General features: G+C 41.6%; 1 long non-coding RNA gene across 1 annotated transcript; it reads left to right on the forward strand.

Annotated features, from left to right (window-relative positions):
* The first annotated feature begins 498 nt into the window (after positions 1-498).
* LOC134164442 (uncharacterized) lies at positions 499-26,601 on the forward strand. The gene is made up of 3 exons (XR_009965144.1): positions 499-1,065; positions 24,566-25,460; positions 26,540-26,601. It is a non-coding gene; the product is annotated as an uncharacterized LOC134164442 (long non-coding RNA).

The raw sequence follows: 26,601 nt of genomic DNA on the forward strand, positions 1-26,601 counted from the left end.
GTTTTGAGTAATTTAATATTTACTGAGGCTAATTTTATGTGTTTTGACAATATCTTCTGTATGACTGTTTCTTTTCCAATAATGAGATTTAATGTCTAACAGTTTAATACTATACACTCTGCAACAATGTATGTTTCGCTGTAATATATTTGGTTCTCAATTTCAATATCAAACCAATCAAAAAAAAGCATATTTGCAAAATCTGCTTCTTAAGATGTGTATCTCAGATACCACAAATAGTGGTTAGTTTAAATGAAGCTGCGTTGCCTTCAAGTGCAGAGTTAGTAGCTTTCACAGAATATATTTAATGTACCCTGTAAGTAAGAGACACCATTGCTGAATTTTTCCTGTGCTTTTTCTGAAACCTTTGTTTTGATTCACAATAAAATAAAATACGCACCTGAAAAATCAACCCTGTATGTTGGGTCAAAGTATGACATGTATGACAAATAATGAGGAAGGCTGTATGGTTTATTTTCTCTTAGCTTCTAGACCCATTTTCAGTTGCGTCTGTGTGGGTGCACTAGGTGTTTGTTATTATTTTGTGTGGGGGCTGGTGACAGCTGAAAGTGGGTTGGCAAAAACAGCCGCATAAGCATATGCTTGAAATGATTAACAACAGGAGGTTGGTAAAATGCTGTATTTGATTCAAAATAGCAAAGTATACCTTTAATTAAAATTACTGTGCTGAACATTTTAGTGGTGGTATTGCAGCTGGATATAATGCAATTTACTGCAGCATAATTTTGTTAATTTGAGATTTAACAAAATCTTAGCAAAATGTTAAAATGATCAAAATTAAACTATTTCAGAAAATACCTGCATTTAGGAAGATTTTGAGATCTGTTTTTTTACAAATTTGTTTTTGTTGTGACGCTTTAATGCAGGCGCTTCAGTGCAGAACTTGGAACCAGTCAAAAATATAGGCATCTAAAGTGCTACAGATCGACATCTTTAGCTACTGAATTACTGGAATGAATCTAGAAGCAGGTGTTTGATCTTTAGGTCTGCTTGTAGAGTTGAAACCACCAAGCAGAGCTGCCTAATCAACAGGGAACAGTAAGGGTGAGTTTTAATGCCATTCTTCAATCCCAGCCTATTAAAAGTAAAAGGGCTGGAAAGAAGTATCTCTGTTTAGAATCCACAGTGTTAAGCCCCACCATATGTACTTGCAACTTTTGTCCTGAATTTCATGTATTTTGTCTTGAAGAGCAAGTAAACTTGCTCATCTTCAAATATTGCAGTACAACAGACAGGTTGTTGGCTGGCTGCTTCAGTTTCTTCATGTCTCTTCACCCAGAAAGTAAAAGACCTGGGTCTAATGTCTTTCTGCACCTGTGGGAGTTATTTCTCCTCCTTCTTAGAAGAATGCCATAATCTGCAATATGAATTTAAGGTAATGCGCTTTTTTTAGTGGCGTTGGAGGGGCACTGTCTACTCATAAGATGAAGTTGCAATTCAGTATATAAAGTGATTCCACAGTAACTGACAGAGAGAGAGAGCAAAATAGGTGGTTAGGTTTGGGGGAAGAACCTGTCTTCTGGGCCTCCTGTAAGCCCTGCTTTTGTATTTTAGTCAAAAAGTGCTGAAATACCAAAATACATTGGCTGAAGAGGAACCAGGACTAGCATCACCTCTGTTTCAATTCAGAGTTCCTGCTGAGCTTTGGTTACTCTCACTCCTCTCATCCAGGACTCCTGTGTCAAAACATCCCCAAGAGAAGGTATTCCTACCCCACAAAGCCTGCAGCCTGAGTTAGTTTTACATTTCCTCAGGCAAAGCAAATAATGGTTTCATCCCCTGCTTTCTACCTGTCTGTAGCCATTAGGTGAACTCATATGGGAAGATGAGCACCACATTATCTACCAGCTGTGTTTTAGGAAAATGGCAGATGTGTGCATTTTGTCTGTAAAGCCAGTTGCAACTTTTTAGGCCTTCTCTGGGCACAAGTACTGGGTTGAGTGCTAAATCTCTTTTTTGAATCCCAGACAGATTAGAACTGCTCAGTCCCATTGAGACTAGGTCAGCTTCAAGAATGTGCAGGCATAAAATGCTAGGGCTTTTTCAATTGACAGTCAAGGGTGAAATTTAGACAGCTTCAGGGGGAAGCATTGCTTTAATAGATTTTCCAGAATGGCAGCCTTGGTGCTTGTATTCAGTGTGAAGAGCACAAAATCTGCCTGGGGCCATGCGCCTCACATGGGCTGGTGAGGGAAAACAGGAAGACCATCTTCTGCTTCCCTTCTCCATATTGTGGTGGACTGCACAGACTCTTTCCCACTTGGCTCAGTTTAATTTTATTGGAAATAACCCTGAAAACATGCTTTAACTATTCCTCCCTCTCTTGGATGTTTCCACTGTTCCAGTGAGGTGAAAATTAATACTAAACTAGCATATTGAGGTTCTAAAGTCTTTAGCTGTGACTAATCAGCACCATTCACTGCTTAGGGCTTTTGATGCTGGGAGGAATGAACAGTGCTGACTGTAGTCATGTCTCTGAATGATTTGTCCATTGGATCACATGCCAAATTTAAAACTGTTATATTAGATGAACAGATGAGGACTCTGAAATTACATGTGGGGGGGAGAGGGAAATCACTGTGGCTAGAACTTAATTTTTATTTTTTTTGTATTGGGTGGCAGTACTTAGATAAGGGGGGGATTATTTCTATTCCTGTGCGCAGTCTGAAACTTTCAAGATGCTGAGGGCTGTAGCCTCAATTCAGCAAAATACTGAATTAACTTTAAATATGTGAGAAAAGCACTTGTGGTTTCTTGGAGTCTGTTTTACCTAGGCATCGATAAATATTCGTATCACTGTGGAAAGCCTCAGTCACATTTACACTGAGGCCTGTGTTGTATTTATTGTATTCACACCCCAGCACAATCCTATATAATTATACCCACAAAACCATTACCTTTAAGGCCTGCTTTCCTTTATAAAGGATCCTTTATAGCCACTTTGTCAATTAGCTCATAAAAGATATATGTTTCTTGTCCACTCTTGTATTCATTAAGAGTTTCACCTGCACGAGGATTGAAAAACTAATTTTTGTCTACTCTTATGAGGGCCTTGGAGATCAGATACATAAATCAACTGCAGAGTATCAGAATGCTGCTGTCTGTGTTCAACAGTGGCATTAAGTTTTAGGCAGATACTACTCAGGTGTGCTTATTATTTATTGCTGGATGGTTTATATCCATGCATACACGTTTTGTTGCAGTAGGAGTTCCGTGAATGCATGCCGTGATACAGTCCATATCTTGAAAGGCTCATGGTCTTGCAGGAATGTGGGAGGAGGAAAGCTGTAAGTGAACTTCTCTAACTTTATACAGGAGATCATAATAGGTATGGATTAGGAACCAAGTTGGGGGTGTAAACCAAGGAGCTAGGAAGTTACCAGTGAGTTTTGTGTGGAATGCCAGTCCCCTGGGAAAAAGGGACTAGAGGAGTTACAAAGGCTGTTAGCTCAAAAGATTACCACACTTCCTGTGGTAAAGATGTAGGTGCTGAGCGTCAAGCCACTGAGGCAAGTATGTGGGTTTGTTAGGTTGTTTGGAGAGGAATTTTTCCCATTGAAGTGCTGCAGGGTCATCAGCTAGGAGGGAAATGCCAACATTACAAGTTATATGTGTGTGATTTAGACTTTCCCCTATGTGACAGTAGCTTAAACACTTTCATGTGCATATTGTTACAATAATAGAGTACTGAAGGTGTCAGTCCTAGATTTCTAAGCTTTCTGTACCTCCAGATCTTTCTGAACTGCTTGTAATGGCTCTTGAATAGACAGAAGGGAGGTTATTAGAGCAGATCTGTGTTCTTAATTGCAAAAAAGCCTTGTACCTCTACTGTCTGAAACCAGCACTCGGTTCAAATGGTGTCATAATGTATAGGTTCATTTTTTTCTGTGTTATCAGGACAAATTAACCCATTAGCTGCACAGACTCTATTGTGAGTCAGAAGTATATGACTCATATGAATAGAACATTTCTATTCTGGTTTTAATTAACTTGGCTTCCACCCAAATCCTCCTTACAAATGAAAGATACTAGATTAGCTGAAGTCTACAATACATTTTTATGGTTTGTGCTAAACTTGCATGTGTAGTTTTATGAGATAATGATACAAAAAAAAAAATATTCCCATGAATGCACTAGTTTAAAAACTAAGCAACAGAGCTGCCTTATTTGACAGTCTGCTGAAGTACTGTAATTAATCTGTAAGAGAAAAAAAAAAAAGAAATGCACAATTCTAGGACATTGGGAGATTATTCCCAGTCTTGGTTCAGATGACTGAAAAACTTGTGGTGATTACATTTTCAGTAGAAAGAATCTTAGGTGACACTTCCCTTTGTGATTTTCGTAATTTTGCTATCTGGGAACTTTTATTTTCTTTCTTAAGATAAAATGTAAAGATAGAATTGGTCAGGATCACTATCAGTATTTCTAATTGGGTCACTGTGCTTTAATAAAGCAATAGCAAAATCAAATAATCTCCTCAAATATAAATTGCAGAGAGGGTAATCTAAGCCACTACTGATTGTAGCCTGTCAAAATGGAAGCAATACTAATCGTATTTACACAATTTTAAAAGTATTGAAACAAAACAAATAAACGCCCCCCCCCTCCCCCCCCCAACCATCACAGAAATCAAGTCCTGAATCTTACTTAACACTAAACTTTCTTCATGGCACCTTAGGGGCTCTTAATGCAAATGAGAACTAGGTATACAGATACTTGGTGCACAAATGCATATCTCTAAAGAAACAAGCACAAATAAAAGTAGAGGGTGAGGGGAAGAGAAAGAAACATATCTTTGTGTCAACACTTTAGAGTTTGCAACATGCTCATATAACACAATGAGGGTGGGCCAGCTGGCTGTAAAATAACCTAGACAGATAAATTAATCAGTAGTATGCTCTGTGTGCCACCAACTGTCCTGTGACTAATAAGTTAGTTTTCTACTTCGGCAGGTTCCATGAGTTTACTTGTAGTTTGAAGAAGAGAGCTGGAAGAAAACGGTCAGGTTTTAAAAGGGGTTTAGTTAGGGGGGCTCTGAAATGAAAACTTGCATGTGGACCACTACTTCCCAGACTCTGCAGTCCCACAGTTTAATTCCAGTGGCTTAGAGCTCTTAATCAAGATCTGCCTTCAACTCTGCCTGCTGCCAGTTAGTACTGATAAAACTCTAACTTGCCTTCTCATTGTCTAAGTGGTGACATTAGGACTTTCATCAAAGCAAAGAAATTAGAAGCACGTAGCAGACTCAGCTTCATTTAACCAGAACTCCATGTCTAGATTCAGAGATTTTTCTGTCTTGGAGGTACAGGAAGATAGTCTGGCAATAAATTTGTTACAATATGCACTTTCCAATCACTGTAGAAAGTTACCAAGTTGGTAGGAAGCAGATTTAGGGCACAGGTTTTTCTATAGATATTTTGAGCAGTTACACTGCTTTTCAGGAACACATGTATTCCTCAGTTAGAGGTTTGAGTATTAATTTCTGAAATTCCTTTGCTAATAATTAGACCTTGCTTTTAATTTTTCATTAGCCACAGCAGAGTCTCTATGCTCACTTTATTTGAGTTTGGATTGCCGAAAGTGTCTGGATTCCTGTTTTATGCTTACAATAATGTCCCTCCATTGAACACAGCTCCTTTAGGTAATCTACAAAGTATTGTATGATCCACCAAGGTGCGTAGCATGATGTGAATACAGAGTATTAATGGGCAAGTTTCTCTGAGTCAGCTCTGCCTCCTTTTGGGATATATATACAGAGAAACCTGCATCATGCCTCAGGATTTCCGTCTGTGCCCAGTAACAAAAAAGATCAGGGGTTTCCTTCTCTTTGTGTAGGTAGTTATGTGTAGTTGTACTATTAAGAGGGAGAAGAAGCATTTGTACCCTGAAATGAGATAAAGGATTGATCCTGCTGGGGCAGCACAGTCCCAGCACCTTTGTTAATCACTTTGCTAGCAGACCTGTAACTTGCATTCTGAGCACTTTCAGTAAATAAACTATACTATATTGTGTTGCTAGGTCTTCTGCATGTACCTTAACACTTTAACCCCAGAAGTCTTGTGATCTTCTTGTTCTCTCCTCTGGTATGACTCAACCTCACCCAGTAATTTTGGTATCAAGACTGTGATTTCTGCTGCTTCTAAGACGTCTTTCCCGATGGCTCAGTTACCCAGCAGACCTCTGGGACAGAGTTAAACTGCAGTGAGTAACACCAACAGAAGACTTTGGCTGTCCTAAGTCAGGCAAAATTTTCCACTAGGTGAATTCTCTCCCATTAAAAATCAGAAGGTTTGTTCCAGGGAATCAAGACACTCTGGTTATTTAAACACAATTTCTCTTTTATTAGTAGCTTATTAAAACCTGCCATTCTTTATTAATCAGCATTTCTTAATTAACATAAAATTCCCAAGATCTGGTAGAATTCCACAATCCCATGCTGTCCTGTTGGTTTCTATTTAGACTATATATTGCTAGAGTATGTGGGATTATATTGCATGCTGCAATTATTTTCAGGGAAGACTGTGACACTTGGCCTTGATCTTGGCTTTCTTTAATACAGAGCACTGTAAGTATGCTATATTTATTTATAACTTGTTGGGGAGAACAGCAGAGGCTGTCTGACACTATACACTCTCTTTACACTGTAATTATCGGATGGGGCTCTCAGGAATTACAGGGAGGAGAGCTTTGCCGTTTGGAAAAAAGGTCTTACAATTTAATCAGAATACAGTGTTAGCCAACCAGCTAGTTAAATCATCCTGTCCAATTATGGTGTGGGTTGAGCAAGTTCTGTGTTCAGGATTCCCTTGAGCTGCTTTTAGTTATGAAATAAAAATAAGAAATTAGGTCATTTTTACTCTATTGACTTCTAATCATACAGCTTCCAAGAGTATATAGCAAGGTAGCTTTGCCTAAATTAGTATTTGGCATCTCACCACTATGACTAGGCTTTGCCACCGGTTGAAAGCTAAATTGGGAATGCTCATTCTGAATGGCAGATTACATATGTGCTTGTCTCTGGACTGGTTTTAACCCTTGTAACACTGCAGTTGAGTACTCTCAGTCCAATGGTGAAAGAGCTACATCAGGTCTCCCATCACCATCAAAGAAAAATAAATACTTTCCAGGGTGCCTTGTCCCCTCCATTGGTTATTTCCTCATTGACTGACTCTCCTGAGATATTTGTATCAAAATACTCCTACCTACTTTCACCCTTCAAAAATTCCTAGCTCCCAACCCCCTTCATCTGATCACACCTTATGACGTACCTCTTCTTCCAGCTGTTGAGATAGTTGATCAACCCAACATCTAAACAATCAAAATCATGCAGATGATCATGCCGTTATCTCACCAAAAACCGATTTTTTCCAACTGGTCTTAGGCACTCTGTCATTCCTGTTCCTTTCTCTCAAGCAACATTGAAAGTTTTGAATGGTTTCATTATCTTACTGCATGTAAAACTGATAGAGCTTCTTATTTCTATCATCAGCCCTTCGTGTTCTATGGATGCACTCATAACACTTCCCCACTCATCCCCCCCTATAATTTTAAAAGGTAGAATTGAAAGAGCATGTTTCAATCAGTTTTTGCCACAATCCAGTGCATTCTGCAGCATAATTTGCAATACCTTTTTCTTTTCCCCTTATGATTATTCTAAGAAAAAAATCCCAATTCTGACCCAGCAAACAGCCTGTGGCCGTTGCTTCATTCGTGGCTGGTCAAATCTGTTCACACAGATTGCAACTTAGTGACTGCACAATGTGGAGAGCATGGCTGCATGTCTTTGCCCATTACATTGCAGAACAGTATTAAGCCAAAAAGAGTGCTGGGAAAACCTCAGAAGAGCTTGAGTTTGGATACATTCCAAATGTTTTGGTTCCTTGTGTGCACTTACAGAAATCAGAAGAGAAAACAGAAAGACCTATAAATGTGCTATTGTTCATTCCTCTCCTTTTAATTCTCTGATTTTCTTTTTTTTAAATGACTTCAGCCTTGATTCGCTCTTTACTCTTTATTTCATCTTTCAATTATAGATGTATACCACTTTACATACAGTGCTATGGAAGCATATTGTTTAAAACAGTCACATTGTTGCAAAGTGAAAATGGGATTTGAGGAATTAACTGAACTTCTTATAGATTAGTTACCAAATAACCCATGGAGTTGACACACTTGAAGCTTATTACTTACAATACTGAAAAGTTAGAAAATGAAAAGGTTATACTTCTCCCATGAAACTGAGTTGCATCTGCATGTCTCTATGTGATGTTGTTTTTTTAAGCCCGGGTGAAATTGAGTGATGAAACCCGCTTCTATACTGTTAGCGTTATATGAATTTGGGGACAGCTTTATCCACTTACACCACTCTGAAGCTTCCCATTTTATGAAATAAAAGTTGTGTATCTGTATAGCTAGAATTAACTCCTCCCTGCTCTGCAGGGGATGATGCTGCTTTTCTCTTAATTGTTTTTCTTCTCTCTAGCAAGTCACATGTATTTTCAAAGATTTGCATGCTGACAGAGTCTTCATATTTATTGCGAAGCCAGTGATAGTCTTTTCTCAGTATCCCTGGACATGGGGCAGGCCAGACTTACAGAAAACAGAAATAGTCTTTTCTGTTATGTTATCCTCTCAAGTACGTAGATTATATGAGATAGTCTGAAACTGAATTTAAAGATGTATTTTGCTAAGTATAAGTTAGATCTTAACATTTGAGAATGGCTTGGTGTTTAGGATAGCATGAAAATTAATTCCAGCAATAAGTTATAAACAGTTTACCTTTCTTGCACTCTTATCTTGCTAAATGTAAAAAACCTCATTTCATTTACTATATAATTATCCTGTGTATTCTTGAATGAAAGCATAGCAAAGATCTCATTTCTGGCACATTTGGCAGCAAAACAGTTAAACTGCTAACAAATAATGTTTTGTAGTTTGTATGAGAGCCAAGAAGATTAATGAAATGTTCATGAGAGAGTCTGGCAAGTAGCCACATTCCTATGGGAACATTGCTGCAGTGAGGTTTAACAGAGCATAAGGGACTTTAAGAAACAAATGTGTGGGAGTTTTAGGGTGAACTGTAAATGATAAGAATCTAGTAAAACTAGATATCGTGTATTTTGCCTTTGAGGTTTTCCAGTGGATCTCTGTACCATTTCTCATCCTTATCTAAAGTTTGTGAGGAAGATGAGCAAAGTGCATCCTCGTTGGGTTTTTCAAGAGCAGCTGTCAAACGCTAGCTCTGCTGACTTCTTTGAATGTTACATCAGACATAAACTCGTTAAACAAATGGCTACAAGAAATAAGTCTTTTAGCCTGAACAGAGTTTTTGTGTAGAAGCTCCTCACTTTAATGCTTAATCTGTGAGCCTGCCCGAAACTTGCATATGCTTTTAATTGTGAAAACCTGTGTTAATTTTGTTCTTTTAGACAAGCCAAGAAGAAGCGGAATTACTGTAGCTTGATTTCTATTCCTGTTGTACCACCACCTCCCTTTTCACAGCAGTTGTCTCTGAAATACGTTCATATTGACCATGTGTATCCACTAACATGCTGTATTTCAATTGAGTTAGTAAATATTATATTTAATCAAAGATGAGGATGCAAGCTAAGTTTCCTCTGTTTCAGAAGAAAAAGTCTTCTGTAAGATTGCTAACAGCAATCAAACACTTCTTTCAACCATACCAAAAGATAAACAGGAAGCTATTGATTTACCTGAGAGCAGGGCAGGCATTGAGAAATGTATGGACTTTACAGTATGCTTTCTAGAGGTCAGCATGCAGTATGCTAATCTAGAGATTAGCTAAAATAATCATCATGGATAGCTATTAAATTGAAGGAAACCTGTGTTCTTACTTACCTTTCCACTAGATGGCAATGGTACATGGTACTTACGTGTACTTTATAGTAGAGGAAATCTTTAAAAATCAAAATTTTATTAGAGGTTTGAGCATCTCTCTTAAGTGAGGATAGGTGTACTGTTAACATATGCTGAATCTCAGGGGTCTCAGTAGTCCCTATCTTCAGTAGCAAAACTTAATTTTCTTTCTTTGCATAACAAATGCAATACCCAGATTTAGAAAGAACACAGATATGAATAAGCCTTGTTCAAAAGCAAATACAGTGCTGTGTTGACAATGCTGTCTGACACACCAGAGTGTGTATTAAGTTTCTACTTTTATGGTGGATGAGACATTTTCCTTGTATTAGAACCAAGAGATTAAAACTGATTCTTGGAGTAATTTCATTGACTAGTTACATTAGGGATGGATTTAGTTCTGTGTTTTTGAATTATAAAATTAAGATTGCATGTTACTGTGTGAAGAGGGGAGAGAGCTATTCTTTCTGTGGTGAGTCAGCATCCAAAGTGGGACTCCTTCATAAAAGGTGCCCCAAGGTCATTTGGGGTTATTATATTGTAATAGAGGTAATGCTGGAGAAGGAGGGTGTGAGAGGAAAGAGGCAGCATAAAATATTTTAAGGTACCCAAGGTTTGAAGAAATGCAATAGGCATTTGGACAGATGGGATATCTGAATCAGGCTACTGGTGAGTTGGCATCTGTGGAGACCATTTGAGGTCTGTCTGAAATTCAGAATACACCATGGCAGAACTGCTTTTTCCTAAAGTGTGACAGTTTGTTGTGATGCAGATTGACTGTCTTGCTGTGAAATAGTCCGCAGTGGCCTGCCTGACCCCACACGACTGCTTGCCAGTGGCTAGATAGAGAATGCGTGGGTATTAAAGTGTCTTGATATAAGAAAAATCTTTGGTATGATCACAAATACGTATCAATGCAGAACATTTGTGCTGTACTAATCATGTGCTTCACACGGGAGGATTTTTTGATAGATAACCACCTACAGGACTTTCATTCCATGACAAAACAAGATCAGATTCAAAATACAGGAGTTTAATTGCCTCCTAGCCAAATTGTTAACCCAGCAAGATTAATAACCAGCCTTCATTGCTAAATAGAGTTCTGTGTTTAATTACTGTTGTAACTTTATTTTGTACACTCAGTTCATCAATAGTATTATTCTTATTCAGGTCTGCTTCTGGTTGCAATAGTGAACCAGCCAGTTACTTTTTTGTCAGTGAAATATTTTGAGAAGAGTTTGGTGGGTTTAGTTCTTCAGTTAGGGTTGCTTGTGAATTCTGAAACAAAGTGCAGTACTGTAGTTTAGGCATTGAATCATGTTTCTTGCAATAAGATGATTTACTTTCCTTACTCTGCCACCCTATTTCCCTCATGACAATGGCTAATTTACTTGGACTTGTCAAATATGTCTACCTCACTGCCAGTGTCTAGCATTCCTTACTGCCTGGCTTCAAGGCTTAGTCAGCCAGGAGCTTGAAGCACTATGACTGTGGTGGGCACTGGTCTAAATAAATCCGAGCTGTCCTGCATCCTCAAAGGCATAGTGGCTGCTAATACAGATGGGATTCAGGTGCCCAAATAATGTAAAGACCTATGTTTTTGTTCCTTCATAGCACTCTAGATTGTCACTTTAGCATCTTTGGAGGTCAAACCCTGTGAATATCCACACTTTCTAACATTTAACTCCATACAAGTTTCATGGGATAGTCAGCAAAAACCTAGCCCTTTCATGACCCTTGAGCTGCACCTATGTTATTCTGGCTAACAGACACATAGAGAGCCAGTGGCTAACAGCAGCTCACAAGTCAGGACAGCTAGCCTGTACCACAGCAGCCTCATGAAAACAGGATGTCTGTCCAGAAATTGTGCTACCCTCGTTCTTGATACAAAATTCAGCAGCAAGCTTCAAAGTTATCAGTTGTGCTCCCACAGCAGTAAACTCAGACCCATTCACATGATTGGTCTATGGTGAGTTTGTAACCAGCGGAGCAAAACGTTACATTTCTCCTGGTGCTGGCTTTTCCAGGGATAGCCCTGTGGTATGGTGTATCTAATATTGGCCCAGATGGATGTTCTTTTGCTTATTTACAGGTGTATTAGAAAAGGCTTTACGTAGCAGCCTCTTCAGACTATCCTCGATATTTTGGGGAAAGTTAAATGCTGCATTGGAATTTTTCAGACTTGGGACTAGTGCACAGATGGGGGACTGCACACATGGCTGTGTCTCTCAGACTTGTGCAGTCTGTAAGATCCTGGTTCCTGCATCCCCATCATGCTCAGAATTAGTCTGCTGGGTCATGCGAGCTATGGGTGGGTAGCTACTGTACGCACCAGAAGTAGAAGAGTCACTCCATGACTGTTAGCTTTGTGGACTGTCCTTACTTACTTCTTTTGTGCTCAACACAGAGGGGAAGATAAGTCATCTCCTAGAATCACTGTTACTGACTCCCACCCCAGACTGACTGACTTTTGATCTCTTCAGGTTTGTCATAAGAGGGAGAGAGGCCTTGTCGTGTGTTTCCCTAACATGCTGCCAGTGTGTGAGGAATGAAACAACTATGAAATACCTATATCTCTAAAATGAATCTGTAACTTGAGTCCCTTCTTCCTGGGATCTCTTGCATTGACGTGGGGAAAGATCAAAATTACTGACTATTCATTGTAGTCTTCATGGACACCCATGGAAAAATAAGGCTAAGAAATAAGCTTGAAGGCCTGCCCAGAAATATCCCTAAAGCCACATCTATAGGGTCAGTCTTTCTTTCCCCACGGCCTTTCAAAAGCACTGGTGAAGCAAGGTGAAGGTGAAGTGACTCTTCCACTGGGCATGTGGGATATGTATAGCAGTGATGCCCAGAACTTCACCCTCTTCGTACTCTGCAGATGTTGTCACAGCTGTGCACTGCTGAAGAAAGGGAATAAGTCCTGGCCCTGTCTCTGTGGTTCCAACGCTCACCTACTCAGAGGCAACAGTTCTGCTCAGGAACAGTGCTCTGAAGCTGTCACATTTCTTTTTGTCTGGTGTGGTGGTTTTAGTCCTAAAGAAAGAAATACAGACATAGAGCGGCTCTCTTGTAGTGTCAGGGAGGCTTGCAGAGTCCCAGAGGACCCATTGTGCTTTTCAGAAGCCTCATGGCTACATCTGTATTAAATCAATTCCTATAACTGATGAAAAGTCATGTTCACAGTTAGTGGACATGGCAGCACATCATATTCTGCTTCATTTTTGGAAAAACAGGAATTTTTCACAGTTCAGCTCTAGTCAAGGGGTCTTTGCAAAAGTCCTGAAACATTGTCAAGCAGAATCAATATTATTAATGTTTTTAAGCTTGGAAAACATTTTTGAGGACAGAACTTTTTCAGGAAAGAGCAGTAAGCAATAAAATTGTATGGTCAGGTCCCATTTTGTCACAGAGACGTGGATCTCATTACCTGCTATAATAGGTCAAACTGCTCTTGTCTAAGTAGAAGCTCTGGCAGTGCTCTAAGAATGATGTTGTTGGGTTCTTTTTGTCCTTATTTTATTTTGTTTTATTTTCACATCTATCAAATTGTGATGACAAGTGAAAGATGATGGTTGGGCATGAGGAAATAACAATTCTCATTGTGTTACCTTGGCATTGTCTAGATTGTTGTATATGGCTCTATACAAAAAAGATCACTTTCAGTATGTTACTAATGACCGGACACTTAGGCAAAGGAAGAAATCTTCTTTCAGTAACTGCTGAGTAGAAGATGAACCCTAAAGCATGGGTTGGGTTTTTTTGTTCTAGAATACTTTTTTCTTTCAGCAAAGAGATTAACACCTTTTGCAGGATCTGTGTTCTCTTCTTAACTCTGAGTGCTGATCTGACATCCACAATTAGCCTGGAAAGCCAGAGAGAAATGCTCTACAGCCACAGCTTTCCAAGGAATTCAGGAGACCCTTTGTGGCCTCATACCTCAACCAAGTATCTGAGGTGGCTGTAGTATGGCCACTCCAGCCAAGCTCAGCCAAGTGGGCAGTGGTGATGAAGAACATGAAAAACCCCTTTCTCCCTTTGCAGGGAAGTTCATTTCAATTTAGTTGCATGCTTTCTCATAAAGCGTGTTTTTCTGCATCACACCCTGACAATTTTAAGTCCCAGATTACAAAAACACTGCAGCAAATCAACTGTAGGAAATGCAGTGCCCAGTCCATATTCTTGGAACTGTGTAAAGAAATCTAAATAGTCTTTTGTATTTTAAAAAAGTCACAAATGTAAGTCAACATCATGGGTTTTTTAAGGTCTGAGTCATTATTTTGTATACATGTCAACAACAATCCTGTTTTTGATTTAGTGAGGACAGTAGATTCAGATCGCTGGGTTTGATTTTTGTCTTGTCTCACCATTGCTGTAAATGATTTTAAGTATCAATAATGTAGTGTGCTGATGGTGTAATACACAGTGATAACATAGTACCTCACATAGTGGTAGTCCTTGTTTTCTTCTTGAGCTTCATAGCTGAAGAAACTCTGGAAGTAAGCTTTCAATGTTTGCATGATAAAGGCATGTTCTAGTTTTTTACTATGTATGTCTACAAAATCATTGAATTTAAGGAAAGAAATTTACTGGCTTTTGAAGGAATATTTAGCCAACTAGTTCTCAACAAAGACTAGTTATGTCTGGCCAAGGCATAGAGAAGGAAGGACATGAAAATGATTCCATCATGGTGCCTGGTCTTTTCCAGCTCATCTTCTTGTCATATCACTTCTAAAAGCTGGGATACAGGCACATTCCCTACCTTAGACTGGCGCATAAGCAAAGCATTCACCCAATTCTCCCTAAAGACTAGTTGAAGGAATGATGCCAGAGCAGGGTTACACTTGGTTAGTCCCCGTTACACTTGGTTAGTTCCCCTTTGTAGCAGCTCTTTGATGCTTTAGTGATGAAGTAAGATTGTGCCTGTGAGAGGGAATAACTGGTTTGCTGCTTGGTATGCCTGAGACCCAGGTCACTAGGTGAAGGCGGAAGCTCTAGCTCCTTTCTCCATGAGGCTCCGGGGCTGGTGTCATGGAGCTGCCTGCCAGCTGCATTTGGACACTGAACGATAGTGTGTGCTGGTTATTAATCCCCACTGTGAAAAAGAGGTGAGTGATCCTTCTACAACTAAGGTTTCCCAAAGTAATTTTTACTAATTAGTCAAGAAAATTAATAAGGAATACGTTATTTCCCTCAGAAGGCTCTAATCCCACTTGACTGCACAGTATTAAGCAATCCTATCAAAGAGAATGTATTTTTGAAGCAGTCCTTGGGGCAAAATCAGAGCTTCAAGGGTAAGAAATAATGAGAGATGTAGGGGAGAGAGGTTTTTTATTTTTGGAACAAATATTGAAGAAGAGCCTTTGCTCCTGAGTCAAGTTCCCATGCTTTCTCATTATATTCTTTGGCTGAAGTAGTCTTTAGATAACAAATGTGTCAAGCTGTTCTGTCTCACTAAGTTAGAATTAGATTATGTCTGTGCAGAAGAAAGTTTTGGAATAGCTGCAAAAACAATTACAATGCTGCTTGATTCACTGATGATGTTAATTGTAAATCCATATTAATCTAGGGTTGGGCAGGAGTTGCCAGAAGGTTTCATTTTCTATGTACCATGACAGATGCTTGCCTTCCTTTCCTTTTTTCTGGTGCCTTAGACCTTAGATATCTCTAGTATTTTCTGAAAGAATAAACAGTAGCCTTAAGCAAAGTTACAATTGATAGGAAGGTTGCAATGGCCTATATAAATCTCCTTATATGACTTCAGCTCTCATAAAACCAGCTCATAATATTTTAATCATATTCTGGAAGTCCTTTACTACTAACACATAGGAAATACTGTACAACAGCTAGTTTCCTACTTAGGAAATTTTAAGGTGTTTCTTTTTTTGATGTGGTTCTTAACAAGGAAGAGATACAAAATGCAATCTGGAAGAGAAGAAGTCAAGAATGGAAGATAAAAATGGGCGCTTTTTTACTCCATTTTAAATTTGAAGTAGAAAGCTGTTCTTTCCAGTCAGATGCCATGTCTCTTTTTGCAGGAGTTTTCAAGCTCCGTGTCTGCTAACGAGCTATGGAAGGCTATTTGTGTGGGAAGTATTTCTGTCTGGGGCAATGCATTTTTGAAAGGTTGTCAGATTTGTGTGCTCTAGTGTGCGACTGTTTAAAGCTGCTCAGATGTTTATACAGTGTCCTAGTGATGAGGCCAGCATGAAAAATCAACAGACTAGATGATTTTGCCACTATAGGGAGATGGTTTGGCCGTTTGTCACATGATAATAGCAATTTATACACAATCTTAAAGATCCAGAGAGGCATGGCGTGGATGCCGGAAGATGTAACTTAGGTGTACGTTCCAGGTTACTGGTGTCACTTCAGTGTGGCCACACTAGCAGGGGCTGAGCCAGAGGTGAGTTATACAGCTGCTTAACTGAACAGAGCGAGCAGGACTGAGTGGTGCACCGTAATTCCACAGATTTTCTACTTGTAGGAAGAGCATGAGATAAAAACAGCTGCTGAGAGATTCCAGCAGAGTATAGAAACAAAGTGAAATATCCTGTGTCTCTGGCAAAACCAAGATGAAAATTTCAATTAATTTTAGTATACTGTTAAAGAATTACTAGTTCCTTGGCTGTGAGACCAATGAAGCTACTGATTAATATGAATAGGGCAGTTCATACTCACAAGCACCTCATTAGGCTCTCCAGAGATTCGGGAAGATCTTGCTCTTTCAGAATATGTTTGAATCACATTTTCTCCACAGCCGTAAGAGCTATAAAGTTGGGGGAGGGAGGGAAGTGGTTATTGAATAGCAAAGATGGGTGCAAATTTATGTCACAGAAATTGAATAGAGATCACAGATTTTCCAGGCCCTTCTATAGCTGGTACAAACAGAGAAAACATTAAATTGTTCCTGTGATAGAGACTGCACAGCCCATGAAAGTGTCCTATTAAGTGTGCTTTTACCCAGAATGTTTATGACTGTAATTGCTGCTGCAAGTTACTTGGCACAGCAACTGACAGTTCATTCATAACTTGGTGGTTTCTCTGTTAAGAAGTTACCCCCTAATTAGTTCCTGTGAAGGTACTTTATGAAATCATGAGGTCATATTCTTGTAACTTCTCTGCTATGACATCTGCCACGTGCAAAGGACTGGAATTCAGTCTGCTGAGCTGTATCTGAAAGATGACTGGAGATGGGACAGGAACATTCAACTGATCTCAGTGCTTCTCAGTCCTAAAATTAAGGCTGAACCAGGAAGAGCATCAACTAGGGTGCCTAGCCCCCTCCAGCATCCATCTAGTTGGTGGGGGAATGGAGTGCATCCTTCTAGTTGAAAATGGCATAAAGACCATTAATTGTGGTGACACTGTCCTCTGTGGTTCCTGCACTCAGATAAAATCTTCATCTGTAGAGGTTCAAGGATCTGACCATGATTTCTTTTGTTGGCTTATGTTTCCCTCTAGTTCTCATTAAGGAAATCAAATGCATTTTCTATGATTAATCCAAGGATAAACTGACCTTCCTTTCTTGCTGTGCTTCCTCAACGCTCTTTTCAATGTTCAAATATAATAATGGACTATTGCTACCATTCCCTTGCTTTAGTTTTGGGTTGTTAAAATGAATTTCCAAGTGTATGACCTTCTGCATCAGCAGTACCATCTGCTTTAGAGTGACATTTTCTTGATCTTGGCAACCAAAAACCTAGAGCTACAGCCCTTTAAACTGCCTGCAACTGTGCAGCAAGAAGAGCCTTTTGGAGCAAGGAGTGGGGGGTAAAGACCATACTTTAATTTTATTTTGTAATTTGTCTTGCTTCATACATACCCATGCACATATAGGGGACTATAACTCACTTTTCAGATTAAATTCAGAGCCAACCATCACCTGCATTGAGACTACTTAAGTATGATATTGTCCTGCAGGGGCTGCACAATTTGAGATTAATTTAATTATGGTCTTAGGCATTTTGCATGGGATTTTTTCTTTCTCTGATCTGAACTTCAAATCCAGGTAGGTCTGAAGTTATCCTTAGGGTCATCTCTGGTGGACCAAGTCCATAAAATAAATTTATGAAGCCTGGGTGGGTATATTGGTATATTGTTAGTAAAGATCTGTAATCTCTGTAAAATGCATCTAAGTGTCAACATAAAGCTGGAAACCTTTTGGCTATGTCTTTTTCTTAGTCTCAGTCCCAGACTTCCAATGCGGATTTCTAATGCTTTTTAGCTAAAAGTCCCATTTAAGCCAAGTACTGGAAGGCATGCTAAGGCACATAAAAAACAACAAGGTGCTTGGTGACAGCCGGCATGGCTTCACTAAGGGGAAATTCTGCCTGACCAATTTGGTGGCCTTCTATGATGGGGCTACGGACCTGATGGACAGGGGTAGAGCAGCTGATGTCATCTGCCTGGACTTGTGCAAAGCATTTGGCGCTGTCCCACACGACATCCTTGTCTCTAAATTGGAGAGACATCAATTTGATAGGTGGACCACTCAGTGGATAAAGAACTGCCTGGATGGCCGCACACAAAGAGTTGTGGTCAATGGCTCAATGTCCGGCTGGAGACCAGTAACGAGTGGTGTCCCTCAGGGATCGATGTTGGGACCTGTCTTGTTCAACATCTTTGTCGGTGACATGGACAGTGGGATTGAGTGTGCCCTCAGCAAGCTTGCTGATGACACCAAGCTGTGTGGTTTGGTTGATACACTGGAGGGAAGTAATGCCATCCAGAGGGACCTTGACACGCTTGTGAGGTGGGCTGATGCCAACCTCATGAGGTTTAAGCATGCCAAGTGCAAGGTCCTACACCTGGGTCGGAGCAATCCCAGGCACAGCTACAGGTTGGGCAGAGAAGAGATTCAGGGCAGCCCTGCGGAGAAGGACTTGGGGGTGTTGGTTGGTGAGAAAATGAACATGAGCCGGCTTCAGTGTGCACTCACAGCCCAGAAAGCCAACCGTATCCTGGGCTGCATCAAAAGGAGCATGACCAGCAGGTTGAAGGAGGTGATCCTGCCCCTCTAATCTGCTCTCGTGAGACTTCACTTGGAGTACTGTGTGCAGTTCTGGTGTCCTCAACATAAAAAGGACGTGGCAATTACAGAGACTTGGTGGGACAGCTCACATGACTGGAATATAGTCATGGAGGGCTATGTCCTTTTCAGGAAAGACAGGCTAGCCAGGAGGGGTGGTGGGGTTGCTCTTTATGTGCGGGAGGAACTACAATGCACCGAGTTCTGTCTGGGGACAGATGATGAGCGAGTTGAGAGTCTGTGGGTGAGAATTAAGGGGCAGGCTGGCAGGGGCGATACTGTTGTAGGTGTCTGTTACAGACCACCAGATCAGGGTGAGGAAGTTGACGAGGCCTTCTACAGGCAGCTGAGAGAGGCCTCACAGTCACAGGCCGTGGTCGTCATGGGGGATTTTAACTTCCCTGATGTTTGCTGGAAGGACCACTCGGCAACCCAGCCGCAGTCCAGGAGGTTTCTCCAGTGTGTGGATGATAACTTCCTCCTGCAAATGGTGGATGAGCCGACCAGGAGAGGAGCGCTGCTGGATCTCATCCTCACTAACAAGGAGGATCTGGTTGAAGCAGTAAGGGTTGAGGGCTGCCTTGGTTGCAGCGACCACGAGATGGTGAAGTTCAGGATCTTGTGTGGTAGGACTAGTAGAATACCAAGTAGAATTGCAACCCTGGACTTTAGCAGGGCAAACTTTGGCCTTTTCAAGCAATTGCTAGGGGAAATCCCATGGGCAAGGCTGCTTGAAGGAAAAGGGGCCCAAGATAGTTGGTTGACATTCAAGGACTGCTTTTTCCGTGCTCAAGATCGGAGCATCCCGACACGTAGGAAGTCAAGGAAGAGGGCCAAGAGACCTGTGTGGCTAAATAGGGAATTGCTGGGTATGCTCAAGTGGAAGAGGAGAGTTTACAGGTCATGGAAGGAGGGGCTGGCCACTTGGGAGGACTATAAGGCTGCTGCTAGGGGATGTAGGAAGGCAGCTAGGAGGACTAAGGCTTCCTTAGAATTAAACCTGGCGAGAAGGGTCAAGGACAGCAAAAAGAGCTTTTTCAAGTACATAGCAGACAAAACTAACACCAGAGGCAATGTAGGCCCACTGATGAACGGGATGGGTGCCCTGGTGACAGAAGATGCAGAGATGGCAGAGTTACTGAATGCCTTCTTTGTCTCTGTCTACTCTGCTGCAGGCAGTCCTGAAGAGCCCTATACCCCTGAGACCTTAGATGAAGTCAGGTCGACGGAGCGACTTGCCTTAGTCGATGAGGAATGGGTTAGAAATCAGTTGAGCAATCTGGACATCCATAAATCCATGGGTCCAGATGGGATGCACCCGTGGGTGCTGAGGGAACTGGCGGAAGTCATTGCTAGACCACTCTCCATCATCTTTACAAAGTCCTGGGAAACGGGAGAGGTGCCTGAGGACTGGAGGAAGGCAAATGTCACTCCAGTCTTCAAAAAGGGCAAGAAGGAGGACCCGGGTAACTATAGACCGGTCAGCCTCACCTCCATCCCTGGGAAAGTGATGGAACACCTTGTCCTTGGTGCCATCTTAAAGCATATCAAGGATAAGAGGGTTATGAGGGGCAGTCAACATGGCTTCACCAGGGGGAAATCATGTTTGACCAATCTCTTAGCCTTTTATGAGGAAATAACACGGTGGATGGATGATGGCAGAGCGGTGGATGTGGTCTACCTTGACTTCAGCAAAGCCTTTGACACAGTCTCCCACAGCTAAATTGAGGAAGTGTGGACTGGATGACCAGGTAGTGAGGTGGACTGTGAACTGGCTGAAGGAGAGAAGCCAGAGAGTTGTAGTCTATGGGGCGGAGTCTAGTTGGAGGCCTGTAACTAGTGGAGTGCCTCAAGGGTCAGTACTGGGACCGGTATTATTTAATATATTCATCAACGATTTAGATGAGGGAATTGAGTGCACTATCAGCAAGTTTGCTGATGACACTAAGCTGGGAGGAGTGGCTGACACGCCAGAAGGCTGTGCTGCCATCCAGCGAGACCTGGACAGGCTGGAGAGTTGGGCAGGGAATAACTGGATGAAATATAACAAGGGAAAGTGTAGAGTCCTGCATCTGGGCAGGAACAACCCCAGGTTCCAGTATAGGTTGGGGAATGACCTGCTAGAGAGCAGTGTAGGGGAGAGGGACCTGGGGGTCCTAGTGGACGACAGGATGACCATGAGCCAACACTGTGCCCTTGTGGCTAAGAAGGCCAATGGCATCCTGGGATGTATTAGAAGGGCGGTGGTTAGTAGGTCGAGAGAGGTCCTCCTTCCCCTCTACTCTGCCCTGGTGAGACTCCATCTGGAATATTGTGTCCAGTTCTGGGCCCCTCAGTTCAAGAAGGACAGGGAGCTGCTGGAGAGAGTCCAGCGCAGGGCAACCAAGATGATTAAGGGAGTGGAGCATCTCCCTTATGAGGAAAGACTGAGGGAGCTGGGTCTTTATAGTTTAGAGAAGAGGAGACTGAGGGGTGACCTTATAAGTGTCTATAAATATATAAAGGGGGAGTGTCACGAGGATGGAGCCAGGCTCTACTCAGTGGCAAACAATGATAGGACAAGGGGTAATGGGTGCAAACTGGAACACAAGAGGTTCCACTTAAACTTGAGAAGGAACTTCTTCTCAGTGAGGGTGACGGAACACTGGAACAGGCTGCCCAGGGAGGTTGTGGAGTCTCCTTCCCTGGAGACATTCAAAGCCCGCCTGGACACATTCCTGTGTAACGTTATCTAGGTGTTCCTGCTCTGGCAGGGGGATTGGACTAGATGATCTTTTGAGGTCCCTTCCAATCTCCAGCATACTGTGATACTGTGTGAACTGTTGGAACAAGTCCAGAGGAGGGCCACGAAGATGATCAGGGGACTGGAGCACCTCCCGTATGAAGACAGGCTGAGAAAGTTGGGGCTGTTCAGCCTGGAGAAGAGAAGGCTGCGTGGAGACCTCATAGCAGCCTTCCAGTATCTGAAGAGGGCCTGTAAGGATGCTGGGGAGGGACTCTTCATTAGAGACTGTAGTGATAGGACAAGGGGTAATGGGTTAAAACTTAAACAGGGGAAGTTTAGATTGGGCATAAGGAGGAAGTTCTTTGCTGTAAGGGTGGTGAGGCACTGGCATGGGTCACCCATGGAAGCTGTGAATGCTCCATCCCTGGCAGTGTTCAAGGCCAGGTTGGCCAGAGCCTTGGGTGACATGGTTTAGTGTGAGGTGTCCCTGCCCATGGCATGGAAGTTGGAACTGGATGATCTTAAGGTCCTTTCCAACCCTAACTATTCTATGATTTTATGATTCTACTTCATACTTGACTATTTCTGTAATGACTAACTTAAACAGATGTAGTATTACTACAGGTAGGTCTCCATTAGTTAACCCAAGTTTCCTGCTGCTGCATTATTTACTATGATGGTAATTTCTAAATTTGAAATTTGAGATACCTATTAACACATTTTACAAGCTGAACAGATGGCTATATATTCCTAACTCTAAAAAATATTATGCAGCCAATGCAGCTGTCCTACCATCCAGAGGAGTCATAAAAATTAACATAAACTAAACTTTACCTAACACATTTATATTTTTTCTTAAATATTTATTCACAAGTCTCTGAAATGCAAATTTTATTGCCCTGGGAAAATGCTAATTTTCATAATTGCTCACATGCTTTAAAAGATCATCCCAAGGTGAGAAAAAACTGCAGATCAAATGTAATGACTGGCTTGCAGAGGAGCAGTTTAAAGATTATGATCTCAGCTTACAAAAAAGGTTTACACCAGATGATCAGATATGGCCATTATATGTGCAGAGGGTGGGCACAGCCATGTCACTGCTAGGTTTTCTTGTGATCCAGGGCATGAAGTCACATCAGAGGGTCAAGTGTCTTTTGCCTGATCAAGTGCAATTTCTGAACTGGAGTTGAGCAGCGCAATCCAGAGACACTTTAAAACCTACTGAAGTAGCTTCAGTTGAGAGTGGAAGAAGGGTCTGCTGGTGATTTCTACTGGAAGGTGTATGGTGAGGGTATGTAGGGACCCATAGGATCTGGCCAGAGTGACCTAAGCCTCTCGATGAGTGCAAAGAGCATTAGTAGTTTTGCTGTGGGTGATGTTACACTCTTAATCATGCCAACTTGGGGCTTAGTATCAAAGTAACTTTTTTTTGTAACATTAAATGTTTTTATTACTTTTTTACAGCATCAGGTTTTATGGGGTTTCTGTCAACTAACTGCAATCATAACAACAATAAAAAGACATATTTCTGTAGTGACTAGAGTGCCGGTAGAGGTCTTGGGGTGCCTGCCATTGGAGCTGAAGCTCTTCAGTTATCCAGGGAACGCATGTTGGAGGTCAGCAGTAGGAGAGGCTTGCCCAGTGTATGCTCAGCCCACAACGTCACATGGCAGTAGCACAGAGGGTGCGATGCATCCCTCTTTTACAGCTGAGAGGATCTGAAACACAAAGGGGTTAAAAGATTTGTTTGAAGTCAGTCCTTCCACTGGTCAAAAGGCCAGGAATAAAGGCCATGTTTCCGCAGGTTCCACCAGCATGTTTCGCAATTAGGCCATCTGAGGTTTTTCTAGTATCAGCCGCAAAGAAGTGCACTAAGACCTATTTGTGTGTGATTTCAATAAACTGGCTGCGTTACTCCTGAGGGAGGAAGTACTCAGTGTGAAATTACGGACTGCGGAACCTCATTACTCCAGTCACCCAGACCGCAGCTGTGACTGAGGACTGCTTCATTGACTCCAAGGAAGGGAAATGCTAGCCTTAGTCCAATTCCTTTGGGACTGTTGTCTCTAGCATGAACGTGACACTACCAAAGGCACAATAACACATATGCAAACTGAAGTTTTTTTTTCATCATTGAAACTTGGGAACAGGGCTACACTGGCACTGTAGAGGTACCTGGTATTGCAAGGGTGACAGAGCTTGTTTGAGTACCACAGGTAGCCCAGCCACAGCGACCCAAACCCCCATGTAGGCTACTTACTCTGCGAAGCAGCTTTGTACTGTGACAGCAAAGTGACACGTTACCTAAGCTGGATTGCTTACCTGGCTCTCTCTCTGCTGTCCTATAGGCAGCAACAAGGGCATTCCCATGCCTCTCCTATGGGGCAGTGTGAGGAAATTCGAACAGCTTTGGTTTGGAACTGGCCACTTCCACAGAGAAGGGACAGGAGGATTGTAGATGAACACTGGACATGAATGCTAATTTTGGTTCTACATGGTAAAGCTGTTAAATCTGGAGTTTCACTGAGGGGCATCGTGAAGGTCCCTTCCCAAGAGTTGTTGCTGTGAAACAAATAGAGACATGAAATAGACAGGGGCTACTGTGCTCAGAAACAAAGGCAACAGTGTCATTTTAAAACTGACATCTTTTGAGTTAAAAACAAAAAAAGAAAAAAAAAAGAAAAATTTTGGGGAAATTTGTAGATATAAGGGGGATTTTTTTAATTACATTTTTAAAAGCACGAAAGTTGGGTGTCCTTAGAATCACAGTTCACAATTCAGCTGGAATGGGCAGTTCGGGGGAGCAAGAAGGGAATATATGTTTACGCTGCAGCAAATACAAAAGAAGCAATATTAACTAAGTTATGTGTAATACCTTTTCTGTTTGCTTTTCTTTGGTATGTTGTTAGGAAACAGGCCAATTTCAGGAATGTAGTTTTTAATTTTCACTGCTACGGTGAGTAAACTGATAGCCTTTGCAAAAATATGGAGTAACATTCTGGGGATAGGACCAGAGTGCACTGACTGACACGCAGAGAATTTCACTCTTTAGAAAACATAAACCTTCAGAACTGCAGAACTGCAAAGGATTTCAGAAAATTACTCAGTCTGTCCCTGCACTGAGGCAGGAGCAAATACTCCCAGACCATGCTGGCACATGCAGATCCTAACTTTCAAAAACTTTCTGTGAAGGAAGCTCCTCTGGCTCCCCAGTTAATCTGTTCTGGTGTCTCATTGTTATAATGCAACATAACAGCGATTCAGAAAATGGCTGTGTTATGTTTATAGCAGGGACAAATTTTCACTCCCATGACAATGTAAAGGATTGCTAAAGTTTCATATTAAGTTTAACTTAAACTTTAGGACTTTTTTATATTTCTGGAGCAATATGAAAGGCCCACTAATGTAAGTGAAAGCGAGGCTCTCTGTTTCTGATGATCTTTCTATGGCTGTAGACTAGGAAAACTCCCTAGGACAATGATGGTATTGGCTGCATACAGGAAAGTTGATCATACACTTCATGTCTTCTCTGATACTCTGATACAGTGCCAAAATTTGAACGTCTGGAAGCAGTAAAAGGAACTGCATTTATAAGAAGAGAAGGTGCAAGATTCTGAAACCATCTGTCATATTTTAACACATATACAAGAGACTTTTGATGTAATTTATTTTTTTTTCCCCCGTGCTTTCTGTATTCCATCTTCCTCAGTTTAACATTGAAGAAGAGCTTTCAGACACACCTATGTCATCGCCTTATGTGGTACATCCCATGTCCAGATGAAGCTGTACAAGGTATCCCACAAGGTAAGCCTGCAACTCACTATCTGCATGTCTGCCTACCCACTCAAAAAGAGCAAAACTCTTCAAGAGCCAACAGATTGCATTCCCTCTCTCTTGCTGAAAACAGTACAGCTCTCTTCCATTTCTTTCTCTACTCAAAATCACCTGTTGATCTGCAGACAGCTCCAGACCTGCATCTCACACATTTGCAGAGCAGCTCTGCAGCTTCCCCTCCTCTGTGACCCCATATGCTGGGAGCAGCTGGTCGGTCTGATCTGTGATCTATTAACCAGCTGCGTTTGGCACACAGAGTTATGGACAAGAGGAGAGCCGGCTGCAGGTGAGGGTACGCCTCTGAGCGTAGCCTGAAGCTGAAAGAAAGGCATGCTCTTCAGCTGCAGCACAATGCTGGGTGGCCTCTGCTTGCACGTGACTTGCATGCAGTGTCTCACTCAATACAGCAGCAAAAGCTGAGGGGCCTGAAAATCTGTTTTGTTGCATGATGTGCCGTAATTGACAGTAAGGTATCTGGTCTTCTAGAATGCCTATTTTTAAGGATGTTTTCTCACTTTGTGAATTGAATAAAACAGTTTTGCAATGTGCTACAGGCCCCACCCTGCCTAACCCTGGCTAGTTAACCTGTAACAGATTGCAAAACTGGTTTGAGTCACACAGTGAAGAAAGAGACACAAATTAGGTTTTTAATAGTTTAACTCTCCTCACCAATAGCATAAGCCGTCAGCTGTCAATAGAAGAAATACAAGTGTCACCTAGGCATTCTTTAGCCACACCGTAATGGCTCCTTTCATGGTTTTAGAGATTAAAAACTATGTAGGCCGGAGTAAAAGTCCCTTCCCAGTGCAGCAGCCTGGATGCCTAATTCATATTCTGTATGTAAGATTCACATAAATGCCATGAAGAGCTCTGACTTAACTGAGCAGCCATAGTTCAGCTTATATGCATTGCCTTGCTAAGCCACTGTAACTGGCTTGTGTGTCTGAGCCAGTGCTGAAATCACATGTAGGTAAATATCTCACCCTCTTCAAACCTGGGCAGCAGAACAAACCCATGTCTCAAACAAAGAGTTTTTACTTATTTTCCAGAGTTTTCCACTGGCCTGAATTCATGAGACACCTAAAGGTTGGACAACAGTCAGAGCAAAAAA

The sequence above is a fragment of the Pezoporus occidentalis genome, unplaced genomic scaffold (assembly GCF_034315485.1).
Source record: "Pezoporus occidentalis ecotype Australia unplaced genomic scaffold, CSIRO_AGI_Poc_V1 ctg22, whole genome shotgun sequence".
Lineage (NCBI taxonomy): Eukaryota > Metazoa > Chordata > Aves > Psittaciformes > Psittacidae > Pezoporus > Pezoporus occidentalis.